Raw genomic sequence first — 10,743 nt, 5'->3', positions numbered from 1 at the left:
GCCAGTGGGTGGTGCCTGGCCAAAGCTTGTTGAGTTAGTGCCTGGGATTCTGGTAACCCAAACTTGTAGACAATAAGATGAAAATTAAGATCAGTAAGGACGAACATTGATATATTGACTATGTGCTGGGTTTTCTGGCATTTGGTAGGTGAATTCCTAGGCACTGGTGATACAGCCAAGAGCAGCCTGAGGAGTATTAGGAAGGATTACAGAGCCCTGGGAGAGGTGATGAGGGACTTAAGGGACTCTGGAGCACAAGAATCTTTTTCATCAGTCTTCCTGATCAAAGGGAAGGGGTTTGAAAGGGCCAGTCAAATCTGGTGAATGAACAAACGGTCACAGGACTGGTGCCACAACTGGGGGTTTGGCTACTTAGGACGTGGGACTTGCTTTAAGAAATCCAATCTACTGGGGGAAGTCTGTCAGGGAAGGGGAGGAGCATCTTCATTCACAGGCTTGCCAAGTTGAGGAAGAGGGCTTTAAATTACACTTGCAGGAGGAGAGGAACCTCAGTCCATAGCACTTGTACCAGTTTTATGTCAGGGCCAATAAGAGAAAACCAGAGTCTGGAGAGGAATCAAAGGTCAGCAGGAGAGCCCTTGAAGAGCAGACCAAAAGAATTTCCCCCGCTCCAGTCAGTCAGGCAGCTTTATCCAGGGCCCAGCTTAAATGCCTCTATGCAAACACACATAGAGGGAATAAACATGGGGAATAAACAAGATGAACTACAGATGTGCACACACCTGCACTGGCATCATGGAGATATAGTGGGATGGCTCCTGTGACCAGAATGTTGGAATGGAAGGATACAGGCTCTTTAGGAAGAGCAGGCAGGGGAGATGTGGAGGGGGTGTCTCCTCTATATCAGTGACCAGCTGGAGTGTATGGAGCTCTGCCAGGGTATGGCTGAGGAGCTGACTGGGTCAAGATTAAAGGGATAAAGGGGACACTATAGTGGGGCTCTGCTACAGGCCAGCTGACCAGGAAGACTGCATGAACGAGGCCCTCATAGACAGACGGGGCAGCTCACGTTCTCAAATCCTGGTCCTCATGGGAACTTCAACCAACCCAACAGCAGGGCTTAGGCAATATTAGGAACTTAGGAAGTTCTTGGAATGTGTTGGTGATAACTTCCTTCTACAAGTGATAGAGGTGCTATGTTCTCACCAATAAGGAGGGGCTCGTGGGGAATGTGAAGCTCAAGGGAAGTCTTGGTTGCAGTGACCATGGAATGGTGGAGTTCCTTAGGGCACCTGAAAATGTTCAAGGCCAGGCTGGATGGAGCTTTGAGCAACATGGCCTAGTGGAAGGTGTCCCTGCCTTTGGCAGAGCGTTTGGAAGTAGATGATCTTTAAGGCCTCTTGCAACAGAAACCATTCTATGATTCTCAGAATTTTTCAGCATACTGCCATATTTTTAGCTGTATGTTACCAGGGACTTGCTAGCAGTATATTATTGTGGTGAATGGTTCATTTTCTGTCAGGTCTAACTGCTGGCTATAAAAGTTAACATAGCCTAACAGTATAGAAATTAGACAGAATGGGAAGGGAGAGAGATGTAGAGATTTCCAGAGAAAACTTGTTTTAACTTTTAGTTTTTGTCCTAGGAATGTTTGTGAGCGAAATGTGGTTTTTTTCTCTCAGGAATTAAAGACTCCACAAGCCTTATGACTTAGTTGTTTTATGTTGCCCATGTCATTCTCCACTAACTTCATAAACATGATTCCAACTTTTTTTTTGTTTTTCGTTGGTGGTAATAGTGTTTTTTGTTTGTTTGTTTTGCTTTTGGTTTAGTTTGGGGTTTTTTTTGGTTTGTTCTTTTTTTCTTGTGTGGTGAGGAACATGCTTTATGGTTTATATGTGGAAAAGGAAGACGCGTGCCCTTACTGAATCCTGAAGAAAGTTAGAGCTAGGATATTAACAATTATTGTTTTCTGCCCTTTTCTTGCACTAGATGCTGACTAAATACCTATTTTTCTTCGGTCACAATGAACAAATTGTTCTGGGCAGTGACAATAACCCTGAATTTTATTGAAGGCTAGTGTACCACTCCCCATGAGGGTGATAGGTTTTACTAAACGTGGAAACAGGATATACTTTCTTCACATTTTATGCATTAACAGCAGGAAAAAAGTACACTCCTCAAATTCTGTGTAAACACTAGTGTTCCCTTTCCATTCTGTCTCCATCAGAATGTAAGTTGAAATATTTTTAAGGATATTGGCCCAGAGGCTTATCCTTTGCATACTATTTGTATCTCATTACTCTGCAGAGAGGTGCTTGCTCTTAACCATTTCAGAAGGAGAGTTCCTGCTGCCTGTAGCCTGATGCATGTAAAAATACTTTGACTTTGTCCCAAGAGCTTTGTGCCTTTCATTGATGAGTACCTGTCAAAGACCATTCATCCCCAAATATCCCAGAATGGCTCCTAATTAAGGAATGTGATAATTTTTCTTTGCTACTTGTGTTTCCAGGATCACTAGAGGTTTGTGGTAAGGCATATATATGAAAAATCCTGAATAATTACAGTGACTGAGGAACAGATTTTTTGGGTTGGGAATTTCCAAGACTTCAATGAAAACTTTTCTCTAAAACAATGCCAACAAGTAAAAGTAAAGCTAGCTTGTTCCCACAAGCAGGTTCCCACAGGCTGTTGGTATAGAAAGGGCAAGAAATTTCCCCTTGAGCTGACACTGCTTTTTTTCTTGAAATGCTTTCCAATTCTACCCCCAAAGGGCTCCACTCCCCCTCACCCACTGTGGCAAGCCTCAGTTGCAGGGCACCACAGATGCTCTGCTGGGTGTCCAGTGGGGTGGCACCTTGTTTGACATTTATTAACGTCTTTGAGCTGAAATAACTTATGAGTCTGCTACTGACCCATTGTAAATGAATGAAAAATACCTGGGCTTTTCATGCTTGTAGCAGCTTGGGAAGAAATATGGTTTTCCACTGACCATTAAATCACTTGTTAGGGATTTTTTTTTCTTTCCTGTTTTTTCTTTTGTTTTGTTTTTTGGGGGTTTTTTGGATGTGTCTCAAGCATGTGACTAAAAAGGTCCCTGCTTGGTACATTTTAACAGATAATTCTCTTTGCTGGTATAATTCTCTAGCAAAGTTTGTAATTAGAAGAAATGTTAAGGTGAGTGAGGGGCTTGCTCCAGATCTTCAGATGCCTGCCCCAAAGCTGTCACAAGAAGGGGTGATGAGAAAATAATACCCACCTTTTCAAGATGCAGAATGAATTAGAGAACTCATTTTGTGGTCTGCAGGTACAGACAGCTTCCAAATCTACTCTGAAGAGGGCAGACATGTGGAGAACTGGCCTCTCCAAGGAATTTGAGGGGATGTGAGGATGCAGGAGCATATGGGTCTGGCCCTCACTGCCTCCCTGAAGCCCTGCCAGGACAAGAGCTGGCTGCAGACCTTTCTCTCCCCACCACCAGCCAAAGGGCCGTCAGGGTCCTAGGGAGGTTCTGTCATTCCTGATTTGGGACATGGAGGATGATCCTGGGACCTGATGTGGAGTGGCCCACACACCAGGTTAGGTGCAGCCTTGGGAGAGGTTGGCTGGAGTCTGCCGTGCACCAGGGATGTCCCCACAGCAGGGGGGAGGGGAGGGTCAGGCAGCCCTGCCACACATTTTGATCTTTATGCTTCAAGTAAGTCCTGCACTCTACATCAGTTTCCAGAGGTGGTTTTCCTTCTGCAACAACTTCAGATATTCAGAAAAATGGCCAAGCTGTATGTGTGGTACTAAGACAAAAACTTGTATATCTGTCAGTGTGCTCAGCTCATAATCCTTTAGGAAAGGAAACTCATTATTACAATATCAGCATTGTGAATTAGCATCAGTTAGCTGTTTCAGAGGATTTTCAGCCTCATGCAAAGCAAAAGCCAAGCTGTGCTTGGGGACAGCAAAGGAAACTTCTACCAAGGCACACTGCTGCTGCAGATGGCTGCTTATTGCAGTCCCAGCTTTGCATTTTCAACACAGAAAATATGGATAGTTTCTGATAGAGCAGATAATCTGTCTAACATCAGGTGAGTGGATTTCTTAGAACTGAAGAAAATGTTGGGAACAGTTCAGATCCTATAGGCTTGAATATTCCATACACCCTCTTCTACATTGCACCTCATGCCATCTTCCAGGATCAGGGCAGGGAGACAAGTATGTGGTTCAGGGGAGGCTAGTAATTTCACCCACCTTAGTAATATGCTAACAATCTTTACCAAAAGAAAATGAGGGTACCTGCTATGCCTGTGGGATGCTGGAGGAAACAGAACCAGATATGAGGTTTGGGGATATTTTCTCTGTCTGCCATTATTGCCCAAGCAGTCGAACTGGCAGTGTCACTTTCTGCAGCACATTTTTGGAAGTCAACAGAGGCCCAGTTTTGGACAAGAGTTTAAGAGATCATGGGCTAACTTTTGTTAAAAGTTGTGTAAACCCACAAATTGCATTTTGTAAGGCAGTAGTGGCAAGGTGTTGGTAACTTTTCCCATGGGGAATTCATGGTAGTGAGAATAGCTGGAATGTGCTGGCTGTTCCCATCACAAGGATGAAAAGATGTGTCACATGAGGGAAATTTTTAAAGGTAAGCTCCACCAAGGTCTGGAAAGCAGCCTGTGAGTGTGGGTGGAAGAGCTTATTGCAATGCAATGTGCTTGATGAGTAGTGAACATCTAACCCCAGTGAAACTAGGTAGAGAAGCAGAGGAGAGGAGACCCTTAATTAGATATCTTCATTCCATGAGCCTTTTTTCACTCTTCCATCTGCCTTTCCAATAGTTTTAGCTGTTACTGCTCTTACCTCCTGGTACTGATAGGCAGTGGGAAGAGAGAACAACTAGGGGAAGACATGTTTTTTTTGGCAAGACCCACCAGGGGCCTTTGGGCTTGGGAAGATGACTCATTTGCTGGCAGTCTACATGCAGGGAATATGCTCTGAATGGGATCTGCCATCATGAGCACCGCTTAGCACGGCCAGCTCAGCTGACCTGGCTGAGAACTTGCTTGTTGTACATTTGGGTTTTCTCCACACTGTTCTCCCACACCGGGATTAATGAAAAACTATAATAACTTTTTTTTTTTAATGCAAATTGTTTTTCAGATCAAATTAATGTCTTTGCGGAAATAATTTTGCTTTCTGCAGAAATTGTTATTTTACATTGGAAAGTTTGGGAGCCAAAAAGATTTGCAGCAAACCAAAGAATTCCCACTGTTTTTCAAAACTAATAATGAGAAGTTAGAAAAGAGGAAGAAACAGAAATTAAAATCTGCTCTATGCCTGGATTTGGGTTTCACTTAAATTTAGTATTGGACAAGTCTACCTTACAGTTTGCCAAATGCTAGCAGATTGTGACAAAAAAAACCACCACAGCTCTCAAGTATTAGCTTGAGACTTTTGCTGTTGTTACACCTACTGACTGCTTGCTGGCATGTACTTGTCACATGAGATATTTCACCACACTATTTACCTGGCAGTGTGGACAAACCAGGATTGCAGCCCATGAGACAGGACAAAAAAATACCAAGAAAGACTTGAAATCACTTTGAATCTTCAAAATTATTTGAAAAAAACCCCAAAACAACAACAACAAAAAAACAACAAAAAACCCCCCAAAACCAAACAAAAAAAAACCCAAAACCAAAACCCAAGCAAACCACTAACTTTCAGGGTTTGGATTCTTTTTACCTGTACTGTAGTGTACGTTTTAAATGTAGTTCAGACAGCAACGTCAAGATATATTTTGTAATATATGAAGATGCTTATGTAGATGTTCACTGAGAGACAACTGGCATGAGATGATCAAAAATGGAGTGTTGCTGCTTTTCTCTCTGTGAGGAGAATGCCCCTAATCCTTTCTTTTCCACAAAGAAAATACAATAAACTTGTGTGCAAGCTCTCATGCAAAGTTTGTCCTTTCCATGGGAAAACTTGGTGCTTCTGCACATCTGCAAGGAGTTAAAGCACCGATCCAGGTGCTACTGACACCAAGGGGTGTTTGCTACTTTCTTCAGGGTTTATTTTGCTTTGATTTAGAGCCTCTCTTGTTAAGTAAAATGGCCATGCTGCAGAAGGGAATAATTACTTACAGCGGTCTGTCTGGTCCCCAGTCGGGCAGATGGAATATTTGCAAAGGGAAGTTTCTGTGAGGGTGAGAGGAAGGAAAATGAAAACATTTCATGTCAGAAAAACTGTAAGAGAAGGAAAGCCTCTGGAGGAAAGACTTGATTTGAGGAAAGGAAATAGGGGTAGAACTGGACAATATTATCAGTTTCTCCAAAGGGGAACCTCTTCACTCTGTGTCAGCTCAAAGATTTCACAGCAGCCTTCCAAAGGAAACCCAGGCACCTCCGGAAATGACACCAGTGATTTAATACTCTTGTGGGCAAGTTCTGTCAGATTTAACTGCTATGATTTAAAACATGGCTGTCCCAGATGTTTGCCTTGCTCCTTGGTTGGAAATTACTGCCTTAGAGGAGAATGTGGCATGTGCTAGTGTCTCAGGGCTCAAGTTTACAGGGTGGAGAACTCTTTTACAGGTTTTTGAACTTACATGAGGGACTATGTACTGAGACAGTTGTGGCATCAGTTTGTGGCCAGTGCTGCCATCCCTTGTTTACAACATATTGGGTAATCTCTGCTGAAAGCGAGGAGCCAGGCAGGGAGCGACAGCTTAGGCTGATGCAGCTAAATCTGTCTGAATTGTCTGTCAAAACCCTCCTCTCTGAGGTGTAGGCACTCCAAAGTCAAGGTCTGGTGGTTCAGGCATTGGACAATGCTGGCCTTCATCTGCACTGAAGACGTTTCACCCTGAGGCACCTGCAGGCTGTGCAGAACAAAGTGTATGACAGCACTGAGGGGTGATCAGAGCTGGGACATTTGGCTGTGAATTTAGCCATGTTTTTAAGGTGGGTTTCAGCTGATTATATGTACACACCTACATCTTTGGTCTTCATTTAGGGTTCCTTTATAATTAGTGAAGGCTTACTCTAAAGGCCCAACATCTAAAACAGGTAAGATGAATCATGGTCTGAAAATGGCTATATTTCTTCATTAGCTCTGAGGAAAAGCTAAGATTTCTGGCTCTAATTCTAAAGTTAAATTGAACAAATCCTAAGTTCTGTGTCCAATTTTCCAAACATATTCTCTAACTCTGTGGTTTTCATCCTCAGAAACCAATGCTGAATTTGCTTGCCAGGACAGATTTACCAGCAGTGCATTTTCACTTTTGCAGAATATTTACGCTATTAATAATAAAAATTGTTATACAATTGATGTGCACAATTAAAAAACTGATTAGCAAGTGGAAGAAAAAAATCAAGGTAATAGAACATTTCATTGAATTACTTACAAGAATTACATTTTTGAAGAAGAATGCAAAAAGGTGATTCCATTTATAAGATAAGCTGTAAACAGAAAAAGTAATATTAAGTGTCATAGGTTCCACTTTACTGTGCACTTTTATCCACTGAGGATGTTTGCATTTGAATAATAGGAAAGTGATTTCTCCAACCTGTCCTTGAACACTTCCAGGAATGAGATATCCACAATCTTCCTGGGCAACCTATTCCAGTGCTTCACCACAGTCTGAGTAAAGAATTTCTTCTTAACATCTAATCTAAACCTGCCCTCTTTAATTTTAAAACCTTTCCCCCTTTACCTGTCACTATCTGCCCATGCAAAACGTCCCTCTCCCTCTTTTTTATAAGCCCCCTTTAGGTACTGGAAGGCTGCTACAAGATCTCCCCAGAGCCTTCTCTTCATGCAGATCAACCCCAGCTCTCTCAGCTGCTATGTGTGTTATAATGAAGGGCTTAGGAGCCTCACATTCTGATTTCCTCACTGCCCATACTGTTGTGGGAAAAATCAACACAAATAGAAAGGAATGCAATGGTGAAATTCATAAAAAATAAGATATTTCTTTCTTTTTTGCTCTTTTCTCTGTGTGATTAATTACCTCTTGTGCCTCCACCACAAACTCAGTTAGCAGAATTTAAAACTAGACTCCTTACAACTGTAAAAAGTACCAACCTTGTTAATGTATGTGACACAGAAAATTGCTGAAAGATGAAATCTGGACAAACAGAAAATAATTCTTCAACGAGAAGGTGTGCATGTGCTAGAGAGAGGCTGTGGTGGGCTCCACACAGGACAAATGCAAAGGGTGGGGAAACACAGGAACCTGCATTTTCCCAAACTGTGAGAAAAAAAATTTATGGAGCTGTGATTTGAAAATAAGGTCTTATTCACCATGGGTGAGGACCACAAAAGCATTTGCAGATGTGGCAAAACCTGGGAACTGAGCTGGCAATACTATTCGAAAAGAGAGAGCAGGAGCCATTGTTTCCTTCAGTTCTTTGGGATCAGCTTGAAACCAAGTAGACCATCTTGTTCCCTAATAAGTGCAGATAAAACTGCATTTTTCTGGGTGTTGGCAAAGGTGTTCACTTCTAATAGAGCCCTTTGCAGGTACTTTTCCTGTCCTTCTACCACGTGATGTGAGAAACTTGGTTTTAAGTGAAACGGGTAGGAGATGTAATTTGTTACATATATATATATATATATACATACATATAGTATGAAACAAATCCCTGATGTGGGCAGAGCTCCCTGCCCCACCTAAATCCTAATGGTCAAAGGGACCTGTGCTGGCATCCCCCTGCACTGTCCTAACCCCGCAAAGATATCTGTGCAAGAGTAGAAATGTAAAGGGGTCAGGCAAAGCATGTGGGAGATTGAACAGTGCTGTCCTGGGGACTGCAGTATTTCTTTCAAAAGTAGGCTCTGCTCCACTCTATGCATAGAGATAATAATCTCATCTCATCACTTATCAATTCTCTGAATGTCCTACCTAACAGCTTAACACAGTCTATGTCTGTAGGGCCTTTAGGATGCAAAGATAGGACAAAGTGTATTTTGAAATGGCTACATGCCAGGTAAGGGTCCCTTTACTCCAGTTTGTCAGTCCAGGCTGGACAAAGATGGGAGAATCATGACAGAAACTGAAGATGCTGTGACTAAGCAAAGGCTTCAGGACCAGCCAGGGGACAGGTGTCCAGTTATTCGGGAACATACCATGACCCAAAGGAGGAATCATGTCCAAAGAGTGAAATTACAGAGTGTGGTCCTGTATCCCTGAAAGGAGCTGCAATTCTAAGGGAATGGATGTGGCAATTGGATCTTGTGGTTTTTGTAGCTTTGTCCTGGTCTCTTCCTCTCTAGTACTGGCAGAGGACAAGTGTGATCAAACAAGAAATTACTTTTTTGAACCCTATGTCTATTTACTCTATGAAATACAAGCACATGTCCTGGATCAGGACATCAACAGCTCAGGATAAAGCATGCCTGTGGGTTATCAGCCTGTTGTGGGGATCTCAGAGGCCTCCCTTTCAGAAAGGGTGATGAAGGGTACGGACATCTGCTTCCATGGGAAGGGATGCAGGCTCATTGGCCCTGTTAGGTGCTCTGTGCAACCTTACCAGCCTCCAGGAAGAACAGGGAACAGCTCATCTGACAAAGCACAGGTTTGTGTAACAGTGTGACCAAAATATATGAAACCAATAACAAATTATGAAAGTGATTACTCTATCAGTCAGCAGGTCTCTTGGTCAAAGCAGGAAGTCTCCCTGTCCACGGGTGACTAGGCAGTAAGGGATTTCTGTCTTGTAGAATCCTCCTTACTATTGTTGAATTTAAAGCTCTTAACTAATACATCTTCACTTATAACCCTATCATTGCACATTTGGATGCACATGCTGACTCCTTTTAGTGGTGGAATTGCTGACATTTTTGGTAACATTGCTAAAGACGTGATTATACATAACATGTGGCAACCAAACCACTAAATTCAAGTAACATCAAAGGTGAAAATTAGTTTTTCCACTCCTTTTACATTTTAATCAACAAAACTCATACTTACACCACTTTCTCCATTTACACATTTTTCCCACAACAGTTCTAATGTGGAAATTTCAATGGCTAGGACACAAATGTAATTGCCAATCAGATTGAAGCATCAGCTTGCATCTAGCATGTGGGGCCAAACCCAGGAGGCAAGAGATTTTCAGCAGGGAGAGCCATGGAAAGGGCTGGCCCTATCCTCATCCATATCTCATCAGCAGTTGTGCACCAGCTTGTGCCCACCTTGCTTTCAAAGATTTCCCACTGGTAGGTTTTGGGGATGATGTTCAGCTGCTGCTTGCACCTTTTAACATAGCTGATAATTTTTAAAGATGTGGATAAAGAAATCCTAAATATAATTCCAGATCTCTTGCATGTGTTACAGATAGGAATAAAAATGAAACCAAATTTCTTAGACTCAGAATCCGACTAGCTTTAACAAGTTTGAATCCCCACATACACAAACACAGATTTTGCTTTAGTAGCCAGACAGAACAAAAACGGAAATGTTTACATGGTTTAGACATGTGCATGGAAGTTCTGCCTAATTGCGCTTGCACACAAACGGGCAAATATTCAGTGACAGAAACAGGATTTTGTGCTTGTTTTTGGGAAAAGAAAAAATTTAGGAAAGAAAAAAGTGCAAATAGAGATGATCTGTGAGAACAGAACTTCAACAAACAGACCCAGAGAAATGAGGTGAAGGTCCTCCTGAACAAATATTGCGATTTTTTTGCTAGTAGAGTCATGATGTTTTGTTTAGACTGAGAAATTGCTTAAAAATAAAAGGGCACTGCTTAGATACAAAACTCCTGGTATGACTGTAACTCAGTAAAA

This window comes from Pseudopipra pipra, chromosome 2, assembly GCF_036250125.1.
Source record: "Pseudopipra pipra isolate bDixPip1 chromosome 2, bDixPip1.hap1, whole genome shotgun sequence".
Lineage (NCBI taxonomy): Eukaryota > Metazoa > Chordata > Aves > Passeriformes > Pipridae > Pseudopipra > Pseudopipra pipra.
Note: the sequence above shows the minus strand (reverse complement) of the source record.